Genomic DNA, 26,010 nt, shown 5'->3' on the forward strand with positions numbered 1-26,010 from the left:
TCACCATCTGCAGTGATTTTGGAGCCCCAAAAGATAAAGTCTGACACTGTTTCCACTGTTTCCCCATCTATTTCCCATGAAGTGATGGGACCGGATGCCATGATCTTCGTTTTCTGAATGTTGTGCTTTAAGCCAACTTTTTCGCTCTCCTCTTTCACTTTCATCAAGAGGCTTTTTAGTTCCTCTTCACTTTCTGCCATCAGGGTGGTGTCATCTGCATATCTGAGGTTGATATTTCTCCCGGCAATCTTGATTCCAGCTTGTGCTTCTTCCAGCCCAGCGTTTCTCATGATGTACTCTGCATATAAGTTAAATAAGCAGAGTGACAATATATAGCCTTGACTTACTCCTTTTCCGATTTGGAACCAGTCTGTTGTTCCATGTCCAGTTCTAACTGTTGCTTCCTGACCTGCATACAGATTTCTCAAGAGGCAGGTTAGGTGGTCTGGTATTCCCATCTCTTTCAGAATTTTCCACAGTTTGTTGTGATCCACACATTCAAAGGCTTTGGCATAGTCAATAAAGCAGAAATAGATGTTTTTCTGGAACTCTCTTGCCTTTTCCATGATCCAGCGGATGTTGGCAATTTGATGTCTGGTTCCTCTGCCTTTTCTAAAACCAGCTTGAACATCAGGGAGTTCACGGTTCACGTATTGCTGAAGCCTGGCTTGGAGAATTTTGAGCATTACATTACTAGCATGTGAGATGAGTGCAATTGTGCTGTAGTTTGAGTATTCTTTGGCATTGCCTTTCTTTGGAATTGGAATGAAGACCTTTTCCAGTCCTGTGGCCACTGCTGAGTTTTCCAAATTGCCTGGCATCTTGAGTGCAGCACTTTCACAGTATGATCTTTCAGGATTTGAAATAGCTCAACTGGAATTCCATCACCTCCACTAGCTTTGTTCATAGTGATGCTTTCTCAGGCCCACTTGACTTCACATTCCAGGATGTCTGGCTCTAGGTGAGTGATCATACTATCGTGATTATCTTGGTCATGAAGATCTTTTTTGTATAGTTCTTCTCTGTATTCTTGAACCTCTTCTTAATATCTTCTGCTTCTGTTAGGTCCATACCATTTCTGTCCTTTATCGAGCCCATCTTTGCATGAAATGTTCCCTTGGTATCTCTAATTTTCTTGAAGAGATCTCTAGTCTTTCCCATTCTGTTGTTTTCCTCTATTTCTTTGCATTGATCGCCGAGGAAGGCTTTCTTATCTCTCCTTGCTATTCTTTGGAACTCTGCATTCAGATGCTTATATCTTTCCTTTTCTCGTTTGCTTTTCACTTCTCTTCTTTTCACAGCTATTTGTAAGGCCTCCCCAGACAGCCATCTTGCTTTTTTGCATTTCTTTTCCATGGGGATGGTCTTGATCCCTGTCTCCTGTACAGTGTCACGAACCTCATTCCATAGTTCATCAGGCACTCTATCTATCAGATCTAGGCCCTTAAATCTATTTCTCACTTCCACTGCATAATCATAAGGGATTTGATTTAGGTCATACTTGAATGGTCTAGTGGTTTTCCCCACTTTATTCAGTCTGAATTTGGCAATAAGGAGCTCATGATCTGAGCCTCAGTCAGCTCCTGGTCTTGTTTTTGTTGACTGTATACAGCTTCTCCATCTTTGGCTGCAGAGAATATAATCAGTCTGATTTCGGTGTTGACCATCTGGTGATGTCCATGTGTAGAGTCTTCTCTTGTGCTGTTGGAAGAGGGTGTTTGCTATGACCAGTGCATTCTCTTGGCAAAACTCTATTAGTCTTTGCCCTGCTTCATTCCATGTTCCAAGGCCAAATTTGCCTGTTACTGCAGGTGTTTCTTGACTTCTACTTTTGCATTCCAGTCCCCTATAATGAAAAGGACATCTTTTTGGGGTGTTAGTTCTAAAAGGTCTTGTAGGTCTTCATAGAACCGTTCAACTTCAGCTTCTTCAGCATTACTGGTTGGGGCATAGACTTGGATAACTGTGATATTGAATGGTTTGCCTTGGAAGTGAACAGAGCTCATTCTGTCATTTTTGAGATTGCATCCAAGTACTGCATTTTGGACTCTTTTGTTGACCATGATGGCTACTCCATTTTTTCTAAGGGATTCCTGCCCACAGTAGTAGATATAATGGTCATCTGAGTTAAATTCACCCATTCCAGTCCATTTTAGTTCACTGATTCCTAGAATGTCGATGTTCACCCTTGCCATCTCCTGTTTGACCACTTCCAATTTGCCTTGATTCGTGGACCTGACATTCCAGGCTCCTATGCAATATTGCTCTTTACAGCATCGGACCTTGCTTCTATCCCCAGTCCCATCCACAACTGGGGGTTGTTTTTGCTTTGGCTCCATCCCTTCATTCTTTCTGGAGTTATTTCTCCACTGATCTCCAATAGCATATTGGGCACCTACTGACCTGGGGAGTTCCTCTTTCAGTATCCTATCATTTTGCCTTTTCATACTGTTCATGGGGTTCTCAAGGCAAGAATACTGAAGTGGCTTGCCATTCCCTTCTCCAGTGGACCACATTCTGTCAGACCTCTCCACCATGACCCGCCCGTCTTGAGTTGCCCCGCAGGCATGGCTTGGTTTCATTGAGTTAGACAAGGCTGTGGTCCTAGTGTGATCAGATTGACTAGTTTTCTGTGATTATGGTTTCAGTGTGTCTGCCCTCTGATGCCCTCTTGCAATATCTACCGTCTTACTTGGGTTTCTCTTACCTTGGACGTGGGGTATCTCTTCACAGCTGCTCCAGCAAAGCACAGCCACTGCTCCTTACCTTGGACAAGATATAAGCATATATACTCAGTAAAATTTTAAGTAGTAAAATATATACAAATGATACACAGAGGAGTACATTGGGAACTTGTTCTGGAATGTTCTCAAGTTGATTATAAGAAAATCATAAATAGAAGCTGTGCACTCCGTGTATTTTAGTTTGGGGAAACTTTGAAGAATGCTGTTGGAAAAGAAGGGGTTCAGGAGGATGGACGGGGGCCCCATGGACTGAACGTGGCTGGCCAGAGCAGGCGCGATGGTGTTGAGTCAAGCAATGGGCTCCGGGTTCAGCGGTGCCACTCGGGGACTTGTTTTCAGCTGGCGCTCAGGTACCGCCCCCCTTCCTTCCGAGTTATTTTTATTCCAAGAGCCGGTGCCCTCTGCCTGTTCCTTTCCATGGGGCCACGCCGGCTTCCTCTCCCCACAGCCCATCAATACGGAGCTGATTTGGAGCGGAGCTGTGTAATAATCAGCCTTTCAGCAGCCAGCCCTGTGCTCGCCTTGTAATTAAGGCCTGATGGCTGTGCTGATGGCAGATGAGCGGAGATGGCTTTGTTCTGGGTGCCCAGGCTTGATTGCCGGTGCTCGCGCTCACCTGCATCTGACCCGTCTCGAGTTGTGCTGGTAATCGCAGTCCTGGTGGGTGACATTTCCACAAAGCGCGCTCTGTGCAGCTCTGGAGGGAGCCGGTGGGATTGATAGCAGGCAAGCTCATCAAACGTGGATTTAGGGAATGCCTGGGAGAGAGCGGGAGCCCACGACCAAATATCACAGCTTCTCCTCTGACATTTGCTTTCACATGAATGCCTAGTGCCTGCAACCTGGCCTGCCTTCTGTCTGCCATCCAAAAAAGGCTGGATTTGTGATCATGAATTCCCTCTTTAGGTTCATTAAGGCCAAGTCTGGGCAGCGTCTTTTAAAGAATTGTGTCTTCTGTGTTTCTCAGGAGGGGGATCAGAAGCAAATAAGAATAAATACATAGAAGGGACTTGTCAGTAAGGAGGCCAGCCGCTTTATTTTGTCTATAACGTGCATTGCTTAGAATGTGTGCATAAGTTTAAATTATCTTAATCAAATGCCATTATGCATGTCAGAACTCACTATTAAAAGGAACATTTTAATCACAGCTTCAATTATTTAGAGCTGATAAGGGCCATAGAGACCGTTCTGTTGAACGTGGTATTTCAGTTTGAATGGAGTTGTCCACAGACTGGAATGTCTGTCCAAGGTCACCAGGGTCATGAGGAGCCGAGTCAGGTGCAGGAGCACGTCTTCCGAACGCTGAGTGGCTCCAGCGCCGCCTGTGCCCTCCTGGCATAGGTCACTGTCCCCGCTGTCGCATGGGGCTCTGCACACACAGAACCTCACCGATGCTGCCACCCTTCAGAGTTGGCCTGACGGCTCCTACTGTGTACGCGTCAGTGCAGACGTGCTGGCCTGGTAGGGGAAGGGACATCTTGCCATCTGGGTCAGACCCCACTGAATGGCCTTGGATGGGTCCGTCCTTTACCTGTCTCACTTCCAATTTTTATTCACCATAGAAGGAAATTTTAGGTGTGTGAGGGTGCAAACTGGTAGTCACGATTTTGATGTTTTTCATTCTTTTTCACAAATTTACTCAAAAGCTCTACATTTTTCACTGGGTTTTAAAATTGAGTGGACTTTTAAAACAATTGCAGTAAGTATAACACAAGAATTTCACAGACTTATTTACCCACTGATGGTTGACGCACCAGAATGCGCCCTGATGTTACCATTCTGACTGAAGACAGGCGTTCTCGCTTCCACACCCGTGCGTGGGGACCAGTCTATGGAGCAGACTGACATACAGAGAAGCGCAGAGACAGACCCACCAACATCACTGCTCAGGGACACCTGCTCCAGGAGGAACTAGGGGAAGGTGGTCACCAGGGGCCTCAAAGCCAACCCCCAGCGCGCCCCACCACCCACCACGCCTCAGGGGCTCCAGAGCAGACGCACAGGTGTCCATCTGCAGAATCGCGACCTGCCTGGGGCCAGCTTAGTCCCTTGTGAGGCAGTGTGGTCTCAGGCTTACTTGCACTTTACCTGCTTACCTGTGTATCCCACTAACTGGCTGCTGTGGTGGCTTCTTCCCTTGTTTCACATGAGAATTACTGAGCTTGGTTACTGTTGTGGTGGTTTTCCTACTGGATGTAACTGTAAGTTGATGGAAGATGGAGCCAGTCCCTTTCTGAGCACCTCCCTCCTGGACGTGTGTCCTCAGTCTGGTTTCTAACTGTTTTAACAAAAACGTCTAAGCATTCAAAGGGCAGGGGCAGAATGCCTGCTTTGCTAAGTTGTTTTGATGGAAAGATCACTGTTCTAGGGAAGCTTTGCTTCATTTAAGTTATAGATCTTTTTATCTGTTAATAAAGAGCAGGTGGAGACCATTTTACATTATAGGCTCCTATGCCCATGGGATTCGGAAAGACTATGGGAGTGGTTGCCATTTCCTGCTCCAGGGGATCTTCCCCATCCAGGGATCAAACCCATGTCTCTCACACCTTCTGCACTGGCAGGTGGATTCTTTACCGCCTGGGAAGCCATAGGTACTGGTGCCAGCCTGTCATATCTCAGGATTGGGATGTAAGACTTCAGCTGTTCATTGTAGAGATTTGTAGCCATCTGTTTATTATGGACTTTGCTTCTGTGATGTTTATACAAATATCACGTGAAATGCGAACAGGTTTAGAAGCCAGGGAAGACCTGAGGCTCCTCCCCGCCAGGCGGGGTGGGTGGTGCAGACCCTGCAGTTGCTGCTGTACAGGGCCCACCTGTGCATGTGCTCACGATGCGAGGGAGGGGACCTCACGGTGTGAGCGGGCTTCCCAGGCAGGACGCTGGGATCTGCTCCGTCTCCGGGTCAGGACCCGTGCTTCTCTGCGTGATGCACGTGGCCTTGGCTTCCGAGGCCCATGACCAAGTCCTTCCCGGTGAGGAATGTGGAGTCCAGGAAGGTTCAGGGCCAGCCCTGCTGAGTGGGCACCAACTAGATGGATATATTTGTTTGCAAGCGATATGATATAATTTTATTCTGAGCCCTTCACTTTTTACAGAGCGTTTAAAATACAGGGAAGTAAAAAAACAAAGTACTGACTAATCTGTACATTCTAATTACATAATACACAAATGCTGCATAAACGCGGATGGTAAACATGCCCTAATCTCCACCAAAGGGTTTCCCTGGTGGCCCAGCGGTAGAGTCTGTCTGCAACATAGGAAGCCCAGGTTCACTCCCAGGGTCGGGAAGATCCCCTGGAGAAGGAAATGGCAACCCACTCCAGCATTCTCGCCTGGGGAATTCCGTGGACAGAGGAGCCAGGCGGGCTGCAGCCCTTGGGGTCGCACAGAGTCGGACCAGACTCAGGTACTGAACAGCAGTGGCAACGCCCACTTCAGGCCCTTTGCTGTCACTGTTTTTAAAGGCCACGCCTTCCGCGAGGAGCCCGGTGAGAGCGAGATGCGTGCTGGGTGCTGCTGCGGCCTGAGCGCGGCGTCCTCCCAGAGTGTATCACTGGAGCTGTAACCTCGAGCGACAGGGCTTGGAGACGGGCCTTTGGGGGTCGAGTGGACGGTGAACGTGGGGCCCACGTGGTGGGATCAGCGCCTTGGTGAAGACACAGGACCCTCCAAGAGCCCAGCCCTCTGCGACACTCGTGACCTCGTGACCCGAGGGGCTGAGACGGGAGGGGGCGGAGCGCGTCCCCAGAAGTGCCCAGACTGCGGCTGAGGACCCGGGTGCCCAGAGCGCGCGGGGCTTCCCGACCATCCGGCCGCGTCCGCCCGGTGCCTCCTCCCGGCAGGCCTGCCCCCGTGGCCACAGTCACTCCCGACAGCATCCCCACCGCGCCGAGGAAGAAGCACGGGTCCCCGGACTGTGGCGGGCGGGCTGTGACCCCGGCACACCCGCCTCCAGAGCCTCGCACCGCGGGGCTGAGCAATGCCGCCTCCCCGGGCTCCCTTCGCCTGCAGGAGCCTCAGCCCCGAGGTCTGCAAGGTGAGGAGACGCCCTGGAGTCAGGCCCCCTGCGCAGGGCGCGGGGCTGCGTGGTCATCACAGGAAGGACCCGGCCCCGAGCCCGCAACCAAGGCAACCCTGCAGGACCTGCTGGCTGGCCTGGCCCCGCGGGGCTACCTCTGCGAGGTGGGGCGGGGGTGCAGGCGGAGCCCCCGCCACCCACACCCCTGTCACTGCCCAGAGATGTGCCTCCGACTGGACACAAAGGGCTGGGCAAATTGGAGCCTCTGGAGGCTTTTGTTATAAAATTATCCTATGAAACAGTCTCACACTTTTAAAAGTTTTGTAAATACGACTTTGCCCCCTAAGAGGTCCATTTTAAATTGTATGCACTTAAAGTGGGCTTTCCAGGTGGCGCTAGTGGTAAAGAACCCTCCTGCCAAAGCAGGAGACTCAGAAGACAGTTCCATCTTTGGGTCGGGGAAGATCCCCTGGAGGAGGGCATGGCAACCCACTCCAGTGTTCTTGCCTGGAGACTCCCATGGACAGAGGAGCCTGGCGGGCTACATTCCACAGGGTCGCAAAGACTTGAACAGGACTGCCTGACTCAGCACACGTGCAGGCACACGTCAAACGTGTCTTTGCATGAAAATCACCACAGGCGGTGGGAGCCAGGTCGGCCCCGCCCTCCTCTCCTGCCCTCCGCTGGGATGCTGGAGCCTTCCTGTCTCCATCCGCGGGTACTGGCACCTTCTGCTTGTCGATGGCCATTTCTTGTGAACAGTTACAGGCGTTTGCACTGAAAATGTATCTGCCGCTTTGTTTGCTATTGTTAGCGATTATATACTTGATAATATCAAAACATTATGATTTACTAGTGATTCTCCTCTAGGGAGATGTTCCCAGTGTTTCCCAAATTTTTAGAGTATTTACAGCCTTCCCTTCATCTATGTTGTGCGAGTCTTCCTCCTGCCAGCCTCTCTTCCTCCCTTCCTTCCTAACTTCCTTATTTCCTTCTCTCTTTCTTCTTACCAAAGAGGTGAAGTTATTTGACAAAGAACTAGCATCCACAGACATTTTTAAATCAAAATTTATCACAAAGGAATTTTTACCTTTGTACTTTTCTGTAGACTTTTTAACTGTTTCCAAACTATTTTTTCTAGTATGTATTCTGAAAGAAAATAAGTCTAGAATTCCGAACAGCTGTATGTTGATAATCTTTGCAGACAGCTACGACTAGTCATAACCTAATAAGGCACAAAGTACGGTGTGATTTCAAAAGTCCAAGAGATTCCTCACTTTCCAGCTTTGTGACCTCGAGGGGATTTTCTTGTGTGTGGTTCCAGAGCCATGAAAATAAAGCAAGCCTGCGGCACAGGAGATCTGTCTGGTGCGGGGAGGGGGAAGGACACCGCCCCAGGGGCTCTCCCAGGCCTGGGGCTGGACGCCTGGCCCCGGACCCCCTCCCACGGGACCCTTGGCCCCCTGCGTGGCCCGGAGCGTCCTCTCCACGCTGGCGCTTCAGCCCTCCCGGTGCTTCCCTCTGCCCTGCACTGCTTCCCACAGCCCTACCGAGGCGCGAGCCTGCCCATCGCCCCTGAATGAGCCGTGGCGGCCTTGGGACCGCTCTCCAGGCACGCCGTCCCCTCTCATCACCCCCGCCTGGGTTCGAGGGCTTCCTCCCCAGGAAATGCCCTGTGCTCCGTAATATCTCCGGACGGTGAGAGCCACACAGCTCAGCCACTCTCTTTCCAAGAGCCCCGCCCGTCTGGGCGGCCGCCCGCCTCGTCTAGGTCTTTCTGGCTGGAGCATGACGTCTGCCGGTGCCTCTCGCGGCCCCCGGTCGCCTATCTCCCTCTGGGCCCTGGGCGCTCCTCCTCGGTGCTTCGCCACAGCCTGGGAGTCCCCGGCCACCCCCCACGCACCCCCAGACCCTGACCCGGGAGCTCTCCACACAGACCAAAGCTACATGCGGAGCAGCCCCGCCTCTCGGGCAGCACAGAGCACTGATTACAGCTTGCTGGGCTTTGATAATTCTGGGCAGCCACACGCGGCTCAGCCCCAGCTCTGCCTAAATCCTGCGTCCAAATCCCCGCTGTCACTGAGCTCGGGGGTCTCCATGGTAGAAGGAGAGAGGTTGAAACCTGGTATGAGTGCGTGTGTGTGTGTGTGTGTGTGTGTGTGTGTGTGTAAGGGGAGAGACAGACCAGAGAGAGAAGAAAGACAGCTGACCCCCACCAGCCCCACAGAACAAATATTTTTTGAGTCAGTGGTGACTTTAGTATTAGCCATCGCATGACTATTTGCACTTTATAAAGACAAATTCTTAAAATCAATGGTCAAGGGAAGGGATTTCCAGTGTGTGGGCTTGGGGTTAGTGTGGACACTGGTTTAGCCATCTGGAATGAAGGCTTTTCCTATGCTCTTGAAATGCCCTCCCACAGGCAGGTGAGTCCAGGTGTGTCTTCTCCACCTTGCACGTGACACCCCCGATTCCTCTTCTTCTGGGTCTTAGTTCTCAAGGTTCGCTGGAGTCAGATCCAGGGGTCAGTAAGTAGCCCCTCCTGAAGGGAGTCCCTCACAGTCTCAGGGGAAGCTGCAAGTCTCGGGGTCTATAGATGTCCTTCTGAAAAGTGAACGTCGCTCAGTTGTGTCCAGCTCTTTGCGACCCCATAGACTACACAGTCCATGGAATTCTCCAGGCCAGAATACTGGAGTGAATAGCCGTTCCCTTCTCCAGGGGCTCTTCCTGACCCAGGGATCGAGCCCAGGTCTCCCGCACGGCAGGTGGGTCCTTTATCAGCTGAGCCACCAGGGAATCCCAAGAACACTGGGGTGGGTAGCCTATCCCTTCTGCAGCGGATCTTCCTGACCCAGGGATCCAACTGGGGTCTGCTGCATTGCAGGCGGATTCTTTACCAGCTGAGCTGTAAAGTGGAGACCAAGTCCCAGTCTGGGGTCTTGGGCATGTTACCGTTCTGAAAATGAGCTTCTCTCTGAAAATAGAACTACTAATAATATCTTCTTTACCCTATTCTCAGTATTGTCTTGAGGAGCAAATGACATAATCAGCTTGCCAAAGCTTTCCCTGGAAAGGTCTTCTCTTGTCACGGGGAAGCCGTCCTGTGGAGGAAGTTCTGATGCAGAGAAATCTCATTCCTCAGTCTGTACCCTCCCCAGCACCCCCGATGAGCTGCTGCCAGTTTGGGGGGCCAGCAGCACTACCAGTGTTCAGCACTTCTCTAAGTGTGCCCAGGCCCTCAGCATTAGCTCCTGGTTAGACCATGGTGAAGCACAAGCTACTCAGTCATGTCCGCCTCCTTGCAGCCCCATGGACTGTTGCCTGCCAGGCTCCTCTGTCCATGGAATTCTCCAGGCCGGAATCCTGGGGTGGGTCCATTTCCTTCTCCAAGGGATCTTCCCGACCCAGGGATCGAACTCAGGTCTCCCGCACTGCAGGTGGATTCTTCACCGTCTGAGCCGCCAGGGAAGCCCAGGAATCCTGGAGTGGGTGGCCTCTCCCTTCTCCAGGGGTTTGGTTTAAGTTGAACCAATGACACATTCAAGTCCACACCCTGTAATCACGGACCACGACAGACAGTACCGCGTGTGCCTCCTAAGAGGAGGGCTTGCTGCTGCAATTCTGGCTTCCCCTGCACATTCTGTGGAGTCCGGCGAGTGATCGATAGCACAGCTCAGCCCCTAGAGTCTGCATCTCAGGAACAACAGGCGTGAGAAGGACTCTGTGCACACGCCTCCATCAGGGCGCCTCCCGGCCACAGACACTCACTCCTGGGACAGGCTTGATTTAGGGGGTCCCTCCATCCTTGTCTTTCATGATGAGGCTGTTGGTTGTGTTTTGAAAGATGGCGCTGTGTTTTCAGTGTCTGCGTCCCACACGTGCACACACTGGAATCCTGACACCAAGGTGAGAGTGTCTGAAGATGAGGTCTTTTCAGGGGGTTGGTGATTAAGTCCCGGGGCTGGAGCCTCTATGATGGGATTTCTGCCCTCATGAAGAGAGCCCAGGGAGTTCCCCCACCCCTTCCATCCTACAGGGACACACGGAGTGTCTGCAGGTCAGAGGAGGGCCCTCACTCAACCAGGCGGGCAGCTGATATCAGACCTCCAGCTTCCAGAGCCATCAGAAATAAATTTCTGTTGTCTATAAGTCACAAAAGGTCTGTGGTCTTTTGTTATAGTAGCTCAAACAGAGTGAGACCAATGGCTCACACTTTCCCAGTTGCCCAGTAAGTATTTGGGAGCACACCATGGACATGAAGTTGAGTAAACTCTGGGAGATGGTGAAGGACAGGGAAGCCTGGCATGCTGTAGTCCATGGGGTTTGCAGAGGGTTGGACACAATCAAGCAATGGAACCACAACATGCGATAATGAGGAACCCACAGAATAGAAACCATCTTCGATACTACCCAGGAACCCAGCCTCCTTATTACTACTGTTATTAAAATTTATTCATTTAGCCAATCCCCTCTCTTCTCACACCTGGTGAGACAAAGGTGAGCAGATGCGACCCCTGCCATCAGGAAATAGTATCTTTTATAGCAGTGACAGCAGCCAAGGCCAGAAAAAGGAAAAGTCAGCCAGTGCCGCCAGATGAGAGGTGGGCACCATCCACACTCGTGGCCCGGGACCCCTGACAGCTGGCTGGGGGCGGCCAAGTCCATCCTCCAGAAGACAAGGCCTCCTTCTGAGGGCACGAGTGACCTTGGGGTCTGTGGATTTGACATGAGGCTTGAGGAGTCTTTAGTATTTAAATAGAGGGAGAGAATTATGTGGACCAAAGTGAGAAAGTACCTCTGTACTCAAGGGACAGTGGGAAATAAGATGTCTTAAGCTAAAGGTCACACCACGCAGGAGTGAGGCTTAAGACCTGTGATGATTTGTAAGTGAGTGTTACAGGCCCTGGAAGCCAGGTGGGCGCCTCTGGGGCGACTGCTTCCAGCTCTCGAGAATGGACGGTATGCTCTCTGAGCTTCACTTTTCTCACCTGTACAACGGCCGTAACTTACAGGTTTGTACGTGCAATACTTTTAACTTTGACTTGTGGTACCTGCGTCAGACCTAAACAGCATATTGAAAAGCAGAGACATTACTTTATCAGCAAAGGTCCGTCTAGTCAAGGCTCTGGTTTTTCCAGTGGTCATGTATGGATGTGAGAGTTGGACTGTGAAGAAAGCTGAGCGCAGAATTGATGCTTTTGAACTGTGGTGTTGGAGAAGACTCTTGAGAGTCCCTTGGACTGCAGGGAGATCCAAGCAGTCCATCCTAAAGATCAGTCTTGGGTGTTCATTGGAAGGACTGATGCTGAAGCTGAAAATCCAATATTAGGCCACCTGATATGAAGAACTGACTCATTTGAAAAGACCCTGATGCTGGGAAAGATTGAGGGCAGGAGGATAAGGGGATGACAGAGGATGAGCTGGTCAGATGGCATCACCAACTCAATGGACATGGGTTTGGGTAGACTCTGGGAGTTGGTGATGGACAGGGAGGCCTGGCGTGCTGAGGTTCATGGGGTCGCAAAGAGTCCGGAGCGATTGAACTGAACTGAACTGAACATGTTGCAGATGTTACAATGACAGTGATGGCTGTTAACATCACTGAGTTATGTACTGAGCAGTGGTATGATGTAAAGGAACCATTATTTACAGAGGGGAGGAGCAGGATTCGAGGACAGGCTGGGAGGTGAAGTGAGCTCAGGTAAGGGCCACTGACATCTGCACCAAGGGGGCTCGAAGGAGGGCAGGCTGAGCTCTCTGGGTCTCCTGGTTGGGGATTTTGTGGCCATCCCCTCGTGGGAAGCTCTGATCTCAGTGCAGACCACTTGTTTCACTGGTAGGCAAAGGGTTTGAGCCTGAAAGGCTTAGGGCTTGGGGGTCCCCAACCCTGGGGTCCAGTATTGTAGCTGCCTGCAGAGTGTGCACAGGCCGGGTCAGTCCTTGTGTAGTAAATAAACTCCAGACACGTGATGCCGTAAGATGAACCACAGAGCCAGAAACCCACTCTGCAGTTGGGTGGTCCCCACGCGACACCCACCTCACCACACGGGCAGGGGTCCCCACTCGACACCCACCTCACCACACAGGCAGGGGTCCCCACTTGACACCCACCTCACCACACAGGCAGTTGTCAGACCTTGAAGACAGTAGGTTGCAGTGATTGTTGATAAGGTTAACAGAAGCACATTCTTAGATTTCTCTGAGATAGTTTTCCTGTAGCTGGCAGTCTGGAGACAGTCCCCTAGGCCTGGTCCCGGGCACACTGCTGGCTCAGCTGCTGGGGCTGGGTCCTGGGTCAAAGCAGCCGCTTCCTCCCTGCCCTGATCAGCCTTTCTTTTAATTACCTCCATGTTTCTATATTATTTTGCTTAATCTGTAAGAATGTTTTTAATGAGCTGCAATGATATAATTGGGCCTACATATGGTTTCCTTGTACCATTGTTTATTGGTGTGTAAACAGCAGACCCCAGAACTGCTTATAAAAATACTGTGAAGCAGTGAACTGTTGGCTTTTGGGAGAGTTCAAGTTGCTTCTAATTATTATGTGACTTTGGAAGCAAAAATGTTTAACCTGAATTGCTTAATCATTTTTTGCAGCAATTGATAGGGAACTTTGGAAAACAGTGATAGATCTCTGAGACAATAATCATGTGTGTTTTCCTTTCTGTGACACAAAACGTTACATCGTTTTGCTCTGGCAATAACATTAGAATTAAGTGAGAGCAATTAGAATTATTTAAGTGAAAAAGTGAAAGTCTGTCTTAGTCTTCAGTTCCCCACTCCTGTTCCCAAAGATAAGCCTTGTTGGCCGTCGGGTCTGGGCTCGCGTGAACGCTTCTTGGGCTGTGACGCGCGTGCGCGTGGAAATGGACAGCGCGTCACCAGGTCTCTGACCTGCGCGGTTGTGGGCGGATGGAATTAGCGGTATCTGCTGCTCTGCGCGGTTCTGCATCAGGCGGCCCTGCCCCGTGCTGACCCTGCTTGTCGAGACTCACAGGCGATCCTAGACTGTGACGGTAATCTGGCCGGTGCGCCGCTGCCGGTGTTTCCTGTTTGATTATTCACAGCGCGGCGCTGGGCTGCTCTCTGCAGGCCTCTGTGGCTGCCAGGAGCTGGGCTTGTCCTCACACTGCCCGGCTCCTCACTGCACAGAGCCTGCTGCCAGCCCTGGGAACCGCAGCACGGGCAGCCTCCAGCCCCTCTCCTCTGTGTAGGGGTCCGTTAGCTCCCCTAAAAGCCCGCACTGTGAGAAGCGAGCTTCCTTTCCAGTGTGCATTTTGAGAACCAATGAGACGTTGGCTTTAGACGCTGGTGCAAGGCTGGGAGCAGCTAGTGGCAGACCCGACCGTGCTTGTGGCGTCTGCGTCTGAAAGGCTCCACACCGCAGGCTGCGTTTGCTGGGATGCTTCTGTGGTGCTGGCGCTCATGCTGGAATCAACTCTGTTGCCGAGAGCTCTGGAGGAAGGTCAGACTCTGAGAAGCGCCGTGGCCCAGGAGACCTGAGAGAAACACGGAGATCCGAAAGCCCAGGCACGGGGAGGAGAGTCGACCTTCCTGAGTCAAAGTTACCTCCCAACCCTCTCCGTCGTAGACGTCGTGAGGCAGATACCTGGGAGAGTCAACTCAGGACACACCGAGAGAGGGCGTGTCCTCCGGACGTGAGCGGAAGGCGGATGAGAAAGCCTGCGCCGTCGCCCTGGTTTCCTGCCATCTCTTCTAAGATGCCCTCATGCGTGATCACACGTTTCCCCTTCCTCATCTACCTCCCCAGCTCTGTCTTCTGAACGCGATCGTATTTCTCTTCTCTGAAAACCAGAATTAGACAGGAGTTCACAGCCGACCCAGAGCTGAGCTGTCCCCTGAGGAACATATTCTGGAAGGAAGAATGTGAGCCAGGGAGGGCCAGGGACACACCTTGAACTTGGCTGGGGGAAAACAGGCCTTCTCTTAAGAGCTGCTGCTCACAAGCGAAGGCTCGTCTCAGCCTGGCTGCTGAGCGATCATCCGGCTTCCACTAATGGTTACACACTGTTAGTGTGTAACAATTACACACTCATACACACGAGGTGCATGAGCAGAGTGTCGAGGGCACTGTGACCAGGGCCACACCCAACCCGGGGCTGAGACACGACTCTCTTCTGACCATCAGCCATCCCCGATGTGTCCACCCAGCCACACAGAAGGCGTACAGGGCAGCCGTCCCACTCTGCCAGCCCAGGCGAGGGTCCTGAGAGCAGCAGGGTCTGGTGGGGGCTTTGGTTCCTTCCTGAGCCTCCGAGTCGGCTCCTGGAGAAGGATTTGCGTCTGACTGAGCCAAGCAGGGTTTGTCTGGCTCTTGTGACTCAGTGTGGTAAGACTGGAGAAGAGGCGCTGTCAAAACATGCCCGTCACTTTTCATCCAATCTCATATAGAAATTTTAGAGAAAAAAAAAAAAAGGCAAGAAGCATTTCCACTGGCGCAACCCCACAACCGTGACTCAGGGTGCCAGGGAGTTTACACATGTGTCATCTGAGCAATACTTAGGATCCTGAGGAAGGCGCCTAGAGCAGGGACCTGGTGTTCCCAGCTCAGCGTGTGGGCCCTGCAGGGCAGAGAGTGGGGCAGAGGGCCCGCGCCTGCCAGCAGCTGAGTCCTGCTCACCCAGGAGCGCTGCGGGGCAGTAAGGCACCTGCCGGGGAAGTTCTGGTGGCCCTCGGGCAGCATTCAGAGCCACACAGGCACACCTGCAGTGCAGACGGAGGAGGAGGCCCGAGTGTGCTCCCGAGTGACGGAGACACGGCCTGCGCGGACGGCCCTCTGGCCAGGAATTCACTCCCAGGCCCGACAGCCAGGCGCTGGAGGCTGCAGGCATGCTGATGCCTGGCGCTAAAGGAAACATTCTACATTGTTAGTTCCGCTCTGTTATTATCAGACAACGTGAACTTCAGGGAGGCACAGGGATGTTCACACCGCTGTTGGTTAAGACGAGTCTGGCTGATCTAGTGATAATACATCTGTTTACTAATATTCCATGAAAAGAGTAGTTCTGTTTTTAAACCGTTGTATTATGGTTTCAGCATCAGTAACGTCAAGTCTAGATGGAACTGCCTTAATAGGATCTGGTAGAGATGAAGCGGGCAGGACCCCGTAGAGCCCCGGGCAGGAGTCCTCCCAGTGCCCCTCCAGCCTCTGGCCTTTCCTGAGGTCCACAGGAGAACAATACAAAAATGACCTTCACGACCCAGATAACCACAGTGGTGTGATCACTCACCTAGAGGCAGACATCCTGCAATAGAAGTCAAGTGGGCCTTAGGAAGCATCACTACCAACAAAGCTAGTGGAGGTGATGGAGTTCCAGTTGAGCTATTTCAAATCCTGAAAGATGATGCTGTGAAAGTGCTGCACTCAAGATGCCAGCAAATTTGGAAAACTCAGCAGTGGCCACAGGACTGGAAAAGGTCAGTCTTCATTCCAATTCCAAAGAAAGGCAATGCCAAAGAATGCTCAAACTACCGCTCAATTGCACTCATCTCACACACTAGTAAAGTAATGCTCAAAATTCTCCAAGCCAGGCTTCAGTGGTACATGAACCATGAACTCCCAGATGTTCAAGCTGGATTTAGAAAAGGCAGAGGAACCAGAGATCAAATTACCAACATCCGTGGGATGACCGAAAAAGCAAGAGAGTTCCAGAAAAAGTCTACTTCTGCTTTATTGACTCTGCCAAAGCCTTTGACTGTGTGGACCCCAACAAACTGGAAAATTCTCCAAGGGATGGGAATACCAGAGCACCTGACCTGCCCCCTGAGAAACCTGTATGCAGGTCAGGAAGCAATAGTTAGAACTGGACATGGAACAACAGACTGGTTCCAAATTGGGAAAGGAGTACATCAAAGCTGTATACTGTCACCCTGCTTATTTAACTTATATGCAGAGTACATCATGCGAAATGCCAGGCTGGATGAAGCGCAAGCTGGAATCAAGATTGTTGGGAGAAATATCAATAACCTCAGATATGCAGGTAACAACACCCTTATGGCACAAAAAGAAGAGGAACTAAAGAACCTCTTGATGAAAGTGAAAGAGGAGAGTGAAAAAGCTGACTTAAAACTCAACATTTGAAAAACTAAGATCATGGCATCTGGTCCCATCACTTCATAGCAAATAGATGGGGAAACAGTGGAAACAGTGAGAGACTTTATTTGGGGAGGCTCAAAAATCACTGCAGATGGTGACTGCAGCCATGAAATTAAAAGATGCTTGCTCCTTGGAAGAAAAGCTATGACCAACCTAGACAGCATATTAAAAAGCAAAGACATTACTTTGCTGACAAAGGTCCATCTAGTCAAAGCTATGGTTTTTCCAGTAGCCGTGTATAGATGTGAGAATTGGACTATAAAGAAAGTTCAGCCCTGAAGAATTGATGCTTTTGAACTGTGGTGTCGGAGAAGACTCTTGAAAGTCCCTTGGACTGCAAGGAGATCTGACCAGTCCATCCTAAAGGAGATCAGTCCTGGGTGTTCATTGAAATGACTGATGCTGAAGTTGAAGCTCCCATACTTTGGCCACCTGATGCAGAGAGCTGACTCATTTGAAAAGACTCTGAGGCTGGGAAGGATCGAGGGCAGGAGGAGAAGGGGACAACAGAGGATGAGATGGTTGGATGGCATCAACCAACTCAATGGACATGGGTTTGGGTGGACTCCGGGAGTTGGTGATGGACAGGGGGGCCTGGCGTGCTGCCATCCATAGGACATGACTGAGACTGAACTGACTGAGTGAGCTCCAAAGGGCAGGTTTGAGCAGTTGCTCATCAGGGGAGGGAAGGGAGGAGGGGGAAGATGAAGGGATAAGGAAGGGGCAGCCAAGAAACAGGAATGCAGCCTTCAAGCAGCAACCCCCTGGCCTCAGGGGACACACAGAACAATGTCTTTAAGCCCTTTAAGGTGTCAACATTCTTCATGCCAGAGAAAGCCAGCCTGAGGCTCCGTTAAAAGAACCAGAGAAGCTCAAGAAGAGTTCCTGAGACCAGATTGGAGGACTGGAGACCCCGAGCACACACTGGTCTTATTGGCAGCCCCTCCCTTGAGCAATTGCTGTAAACTCTTCTCCAAGCCCCCTCCCCACTGGGCTGGGACACAGTCTTCCAGGACAGGAGCCCACTGTGGCCCCCTTTGCCAGGCAAGGCAATAGGGCTAATCTTTTCTACTTCACCCACAACCTGTGTCCAAGTTTCTGTTTGGCGCTGGTGCACAGAAGCTGAGCGTTTGGCAACGGAAAGCCAGCTTGGATTTCAGAAAGTCAAGTGACGGGCCGCCAGCAGGAAGTGTGCACCAAGCACACACTGGCCTTCCCCAGGCTCGGCGCCTGGACCCAGAACACGCATCTGTGCTCAGCCTCCAGCGTGGAAGGCTGGCTCTGGACTCTGAGCTCTGGAGACCAGAGTGCGGGACGGCTGGTGTGGAAGACGTGGGTGCTCATCCCGGATGGAGACTCGTCTCTGAGTCCAGATGACCTGTGGGTGTGAGCTGACAGGAGCCTGGCTGGGTGCGCCTGCCTCTGTCACTAAGCATTAGGTTTACAAATCGTCCTGTACACGGAAGGACCGCTGGAGTTGAAAAGGAGCCTGTGTACTCCCAGCATGTGTGTGCGTGTGTGTGGGCATGTGTGCATGGGGGGAGTGTACCTGTGGGCCTGTGTGTGTGTATCTGTGTGGGTGTGTATGGATGTATATGTGTGTGGGCATGTGTGCATGTCTGTGTACGTGTGTGGGTATATGTGGGTGTGTATGTGTGTGCACATATGTGTGGGCTTGTGTATGTGTATGTGGGGGCATGTATGTGCGTGTGGGGTGTGTGTACATATGGGCCTGTGGGGGTGTGGGGGGGCATGTCTGTGTGTGGGCATGTGTTCATGTGTGTGTGTGTGTACGTGTGTGGGTGTCTGTGAGTGTGTATGAATGTGCACACGTGCATGTGTGGTGGGGGGTGTGTACGTGTGGGCCTGTGTGAGTATGGGGGTGTGTCTGTGTGTGGGGGGGTGTGCGTGCAGGCCTGTGTGTGTGTGCACGTGTGTGGGTGTATGCATGTGCACACGTGTGCATGTGTGTGTGTCCGTGTGGGCCTGTGTGTGTCCACGTGACAGGAGACAAGTTCCGGCCGCGAAGCCGACCTCCTCAGACTTTTCAGTGTCACGAGATGTAAATAAAATCACAGATCGCAACATGTATTAAAAGCAAAATAGATATGAAAATATTACAGGGTAACTCCATATTAATGAGTCTAGACTTTAATACACATAAAAGTTTACCAATTCTCATGCTTTTCAAACCTGGTTTTTCAGGGTAATTTTAAAACCTTTCTAGCTCTATGTGCGTATTTCTGAATTGCTCTGTTCTTTATGTGTTTGGTAAGTTCTTACTAGAGAAAATAATGAAAGCTGCATGGCTGCCCGTGCGCCCCGTGGGAAGCTGTGCTGTCTTACTGCAAACCCCACTTGCCAAGCCCCTCCGTGTGTCTCCATGTTGAGGTGTGACCAGGAAGCAGAGGACAGTGTGTTCCAGAGGATTCACGGTAATGCCGTGGCAGGCGCTGATCTACAGCAGGGGCCCCGGGGGTCTCTCCACTTGCTTGGCACACTCCACTGCCCCCATTAACACCTGGGCTGCGGGAGCCGCAGACTGGGCTTAATGAGCATCCCTGAACTTGGAGGTTCATTCCAGAAACAATAGTGTCGACAAGGAGACCCCTAGTTCTCTCCACTTTCTGATATTCCAGTTCAGCCTTTTTTGCTTAAACAAAATACGTTCTCCCCTTGACAATAAGGATTATGTTGAAATCACCTTGATTTTTTTTTCCAACTAAAACTGTCCCTCACACTGAGACACTCTTGCAGAAAACCTTGATGGAATGTTGATAGATAAATTCTAAATTTACATCAAATAAGAAAATGTATTTTGTTATTGTTCTTTTAAAATAAAATTGACTGGACATTCAGAAACATCCTTGTCATCAATAGACTCTATTTGGTTATGAATGAAGTCACATTATTTCTAGGAAATACTTACACATCTCAAATATTTTTCACTTACTAACTTGTTTCTTATTTGCATCTAAGCGTTAAAAAAGGATAAAAATCTTACAAAGTTGGTGATGATCGGTCAGTTTAAATATAAATTGCACTCGTTTCACCTTCAGAACCAGATGTGTATTTAAAAGTATTAAATATCTTGGATTTCAGAGTAAATTGATTCAAGGTGTAGAAGCACTTTCCGCTTGTCCATCATCCCCCCTCGTGTGAGGATTGCTGAGTCCTGTGTGGCCCCCGCGTGCAGTTGGCTGTTTGTAAAGGTGTCCTTGTGACACAGAGAAGAGGCTCCTGTCACTCAGCTGCTGTTGTGCTGTTGTCTTGCCCTCTAGAAAATGAACCCAGAGGAGAACTGGTGAGATCGCGTCCGTGGGCCTCTCCGGACCCCGATCGACAGAGGGAGAAGTCAGACCCACGGAGCACCTGCCCGGCCGCTGAGTTCAGGTACCCATCGTCTGCTCTCGAGGGGCTGAGGACAAGCGTCTCCTTTCCCTGTGCCCCAAATCGCCACTGAGTCACCACCCCCATCTCAGCTTCCTGGTGCTGCCAGGCTTCTGGGAGGCAGATGAAATCCTGTCATGCACCCTTTCCAAACAGACACTTTGTGCTAAAAAGAGCCCTTGGCAGTTAAATGACAGGATGCACGGCTTGTTCTTGCTCCTGAAGCCACGCAGATGCCTGCATCCCTTGGGGCGCTTTGAGGGGTCCCTGGGACCCCCAGGGTGGGGGATGTGGACTCTTAGATGGAAAGGCGTCATCTTGAATCACCGCCCCCAAATCTGCATTGGTCAGTGACGTTTACTGGTTATGGCTCAGAGCTTGGGGGTGGGGTTGGCAGACAGCCTGGGGAGGCTGTCAGGCAGCACAGTTTCTGGGGACTCTCACCGCCCAGAGTCCCCACGCCTGTCACGTGCGTCCATTCCCGCCGGGGCAGAGCTCAGCCTCAGAACATGTGCAGGAAACTGGCCTCAGAAACACTCGTGGTATCTGTTCTATAACCAGACTCAGGATCCATTTTCCACCAGGGACTTCGTTGGGGGAAATGGGAAGGTTCTGGCACGCTGGTGGTTTCCGAGAACTCTGGCAAGCTTTGAAGGCTCAGCGTGTGATAGCAATTTGTCTGTCTGCCGGCTCCACATTTGCCTGTCTGATAACAGAGCTCCTCACTGTGACGTGGAGTGAGAGGCTGGGACCGGCTTCCAGACGCCCCAGCCTCGTGGGTGCTGCCGTCTTCAGAGCGCTGTGAACTGGAACAATAGGTCACGCTTGCTGTAATTATTTTCTCTTCTATATTTCGCTCCCTTTCCCTAAAGAAACCATTCACCGTTTTAGTTTGGGAAAGGCATTATGTTTAATCATCATTGGCCTGGAGTTTAAGAAAATAAAGCTATGCACATTGAGCATTAAAGTAAGAGCTGACTTTAAGGTCAGTTAAAGTTTCTGAACTGTAGCTGTTTCACACAGAGCGGTTATGTTGTCTTGTCTAATCTCCTTGTGCTTTGGTCATGAATTAAAGAATATTTAGTGGAATATTTCACATGGGTCTGAACTGGCGTTTCTGGCATGGAGTTAAGTGTTCAACATTTAAATAATGGTTATCAGCGTGGTGTACTGCAGAGCATTCAAAGACCAATCTCAATGGAGATTAGACAAGATAGATAAATAAAGAAATAAATAAGCTAGTTTTGAAAGAGAAATCCACATTTACACTCAACTTGTGGCTTTGGGCTTCTTGGTGGAGGCAGGATGTTTGATTCTGAGACCTGTGCATTTTCAAGGCAGGTGGTTGGACTAGCTCAAAAAAGGATTAAAATTCCCAGCCTGCCCGGCCTCTGGCCAAGTGTCACAGGCCCTGGAGGTGGTGGACTCTTGTGGGTGTGACGCACACTTGGAGGCCCCGAGGCTGATGGGAGAACAGTCACAGCAACAGCAAGAGCACGGCCAACACTCACGTGTCATCTCACCCCTCCCTGACCACGTCTCGCCCCGGGCGCTCTGCTGACAACACCCAGGAGGCCCACGGGGCACAGCACCAAAGGCGGGGGACACCCACACTTGTGCTCTGATTCCTGGATATTGTTACCCATTCTCTTACCCTTCAAAGATCTGTGTTTGGCCCTTGGGGGATAATCGATATATATTTGCTCTGAGTGTGTCATAAACACTTAAGTTCCTGGGCAATGAAATAAAACAGTAGATTGACGTGAACAGATTAGCATTTTAAAATGCATGGGTGTGTCATAACAGTAGTTTCTGGGACAAAGGGTAAATCTTCCCATGTCTGTCTATAAGAGGAAAAGGTATAAATCGTCAGACGGCTTAGATCAGGGTGGCCCAACTTTTAATACGAAGGGCCAGGTGGTAAATACCTTAGTATTAGCGGGTCCTGTCGTCTCACCATTGTTGTGAGAAAGGAGCCAGGACGGCGCATCAGCAAGAGCTCGGGGCTGTGTCCCAATAAAACTTTATTCACAAGTTGGTGGCAGATGGCTCTGGCCCTGAGGCTGGGATTTTACTGGCCTCTCAGTTCAGTTCAATTCAGTCACTGAGTTGTGTCTGACTCTGCGATCCCATGAACCGCTGCACGCCAGGCCTTTCTGTCCATGACCAACTCCCGGAGTTCACCCAAACCCATGTCCATTGAGTTGGTGATGCCATCCAGCCATCTCATCCTCTGTCCTCCCCTTTTCCTCCTGCCCTCAATCTTTCCCAGCATCAGGGTCTTTTCAAATGAGTCAGCTCTTCCCATCAGGTGGCCAAAGGACTGGAGTTTCAGTTTCAGCATCATTCCTTCCGGTGAATATTCAGGGCTGATCTCCTTCAGAATGGACTGGTTGGATCTCCTTGCAGTCCAAGGGACTCTCAAGAGTCTTCTCCAATGCCACAGTTCAAAAAGCATCAATACTTCGGCACTCAGCTTTCTTTGTAGTCCAACTCTCACATCCATACATGACCACTGGAAAAACCATAGCCTTGACTAGATGGACCTTTCTTGACAAAGTAATGTCTCTGCTTTTTAATATGCTGTCTAGGTTGATTATAACTTTCCTTCCAGGGAGTAAGTGTCTTTTAATTTCATAGCTGCAATCACCATCTGCAGTGATTTCAGAGCCCCCAAAATTAAAGTCAGCCACTGTTTCCCCATCTATTTGCCATGAAGAGATGGGACCGGATGCCATGATCTTAGTTTTCTGAATGTTGAGCTTTAAGCCAACTTTTTCACTCTCCTCTTTCACTTTCATCAAGAGGCTCTTTAGTCCTTCTTCACTTTCTGCCATAAGGGTGGTGTCACCTGCATATCTGAGGTTATTGATGTTTCTCCCAGCAATCTTGATTCCAGCTTGTGCTTCTTCCAGCCCAGCGTTTCTCATGATGTACTCTGCATAGAAGTTAAATAAGCAGGGTGACAATATACAGCTTTGACGTACTCCTTTTCCTATTTGGAACCAGTCTGTTGTTCCATGTCCAGTTCTAACTGTTGCTTCCTGACCTGCATATAGGTTTCTCAAGAGGCAGGTCAGGTGGTCTGGTATTCCCATCTCTTTCAGAATTTTCCGCAGTTTATTGTGATCCACACAGTCAAAGGCTTTGGCATAGTCAATAATGCAAAAATAGATGTTTTTCTGGAACTCTCTTGCTTTTTCCATGATCCAGCAGATGTTGGCATTTTGATCTCTGTTTCCTCTGCCTTTTCTAAAACTAGCTGATAAAATGTGGTCCAGTGGAGAAGGGAATGGCAAACCACTTCAGTATTCTTGCCTTGAGAACCCCATGAACAGTATGAAAAGGCAAAAAGATAGGACACTGAAAGATGAACCCCCCCCCCCAGGTTGGTAGGTGGCCAGTATGCTACTGGAGATCAGTGGAGAATTAACGCCAGAAAGAATGAAGGGATGAGGCCAAAGCAAAAACAACACCCAGTTGTGGATGGGACTGGTGATAGAAGCAAGGTCCGATGCTGTAAAGAGCAATATTGCATAGGAACCTGGAATGTTAGGTCCATGAATCAAGGCAAATTGGAAGTGGTCAAATAGATGGCAAGAGTGAATGTCAACATTCTAGAAATCAGAAAACTAAGATGGACTGGAATGGGTGAGTTTAACTCAGATGACCATTATATCTACTACTGTGGGCAGGAATCCCTTAGAAGAAATGGAGTAGCCATCATGGTCAACAAAAGAGTCCAAAATGCAGTACTTGGATGCAATCTCAAAAATGACAGAATGATCTCTGTTTGTTTCCAAGGCAAACCATTCAATATGATGGTAATCCAAGTCTACTGGCCTCTAGAAAACATCTAAATAAGAGCTCCTAAATGGTTGCTGTTTCATGTGGGAAAGAGGGTATAACTCTGACTCTTCTCAAATTTTATTACTTGCAAACTCACCCAGTAGAGTCCGCAGGGATGACGCTCCATAGACAAGCGCTTGGCTGGCGTGTGAGCCGGGGAGTCACCGGAGCGTACCCAGAGTCTGCAGGAAGCCGGAAGAGCAGCTGTCACGCCTGCAGCAGGCGGGGCAGGCCCGCGGAACCTGTGGGGTTTCGAGGGGAGAACACTTTCTTGTGATTTCGTCCCTTTATCAACTGGCCTGCCAAGAAATATCCTGAAATCATCCTGAAAATCATGTGGGTTCAAAGTCAAGTTAAAACAAGTGCTGGAGCTGTCGCGCCCTCTGTACACACAAGGGGTTGCGTGTGTCAAGCCTCAAAGCCAGGAGAGCTCCTGTGTGATGCAACCAGCAATGCTCCTGGGGGTCAGCGGCACTGTGTACAAGGGCCGGGCTGCGGGGCAGGCAACACCGCACAGGTTGGCGAGATGTGGTTTTCAGTTTGGTTTTCCAAATACTCTGTAACTCCAAATATATAATGTTGTCGTCATCCGGTTGCTAAGTCAAGGCCGAGTCTTTGCAGCCCCATGGACTGCAGCACACCAGGCTTCCCCATCCTTCACTGTCTCCCAGAGTTTGCTCAAACTCATGTCCACTGAGTTGCTGACACTGCCCAGATACGTGTAGTTGTTGTTTAATCGCAAGTCATGTCCAGCTCTTTTGCAGCTACGTAGACTATAACCCACGAGGCTCCTCTGCCCGTGGGATTCTCCAGGCAAGAGTACTGGAGCGGGTTGCCATTTCCTTCTCCAGGGGATCTTCCCACCCCGGGGGTCAAACCTGCATCTCTGAATCGGCAGACGGAGTCTTCACCACTGAGCACCGTGGAAGCACATATATGTTTACATACTGTGTCCCAACATTTATGTAACAAAGGTATATATATTTACTGGGGGTCAAAGGTTGAAGGAATATTTAACTTTCACTTTATGCCATTATTTTCCACTGAATTCCCTGGAGCGTGTGTTACTGTGTTAATATGATCTGATGCGTTCAGCCCTACACACCACCGTAGGCCTTTTCCATGAAGCACCACAGTTAATGGTGCCTTCCTGAATGCCGCCTTCTCTTTGTTTGGCCCCACCCCTCCTGCAAAGTCGATGTCCATAAATCTATAGACAGTAACCCTGCTGGCTGGAGCCCATGTGTTTTCTGGAGTGTTTCTGAGTCTGTGTTTCCTACAGGTACCAATGAAGGGAATATATTTAACCCACATTTAAAGGCAATACTTGCCTATCTTTTCAGCATTTTGTTTGTTCACTTTTGGCTGTGCTGGGTCTTCGTGGCTGCGCCACTTTCTCTAGCTGTGGCGAGTGGGGGCTGCTCTCTAGTCGCCAGCACAGGCCCCTCGCTGCAGCGGCGTCTCCTGTCACGGAGCCCCGACTCCAGAGTCCAGGCTCGGTAGCTGCGGCCTATGGGCCTAGCTGCCCCTCCGCCCGTGGGATCTTCCCGGGCTGGGGGTCAAGCCTGTCGCCTGCATTGACGGGCAGATTCTTAACCACTGGACCACGAAAGAAGTCCCTTTTTTTTTTTTTAATTATTAAAAAAGTTAAATAAATTATTGCAAGCACCATCTGTACACATAACTGCATTTCTGTAACATTTTTGACTCAGCTGCTCCATGCAAACAGTAGAATTAGGGAATTCTGCCACATATCTGTTCACATTTAACCCTTTAATGGTGAGGGGCACATATACCCCCAAAACACACCGCACACTGGAGAGAACTGCCAGAGGGGTGTGCAGAGAGGGAGAGAGTCTGACTCACCCTCGAGGCGGGAGAAGCCCGGT

At 50.4% G+C, this 26,010-nt stretch overlaps 1 protein-coding gene across 10 annotated transcripts in view; it reads left to right on the forward strand.

The window, feature by feature from the left end:
• MYT1L (myelin transcription factor 1 like) overlaps window positions 1-26,010 on the forward strand; it is a 345,839-nt gene that overhangs the window by 85,697 nt on the left and 234,132 nt on the right. For 8 of the 10 annotated variants that reach the window (XM_040241473.1, XM_040241513.1, XM_040241496.1 and 5 more), the window contains exon 2: window positions 20,164-20,275. The exons of 1 other annotated variant lie outside the window; for it this stretch is intronic. The gene's annotated coding sequence lies outside the window, so the exon portion shown is untranslated. Of the gene's footprint in view, window positions 1-20,062; window positions 20,276-26,010 lie in introns of those variants that run through there. One more of the 10 variants, XM_040241479.1, reaches the window with a different exon arrangement.

Source organism: Oryx dammah, unplaced genomic scaffold, assembly GCF_014754425.2.
Source record: "Oryx dammah isolate SB20612 unplaced genomic scaffold, SCBI_Odam_1.1 HiC_scaffold_1, whole genome shotgun sequence".
In the NCBI taxonomy this organism is placed as follows: domain Eukaryota; kingdom Metazoa; phylum Chordata; class Mammalia; order Artiodactyla; family Bovidae; genus Oryx; species Oryx dammah.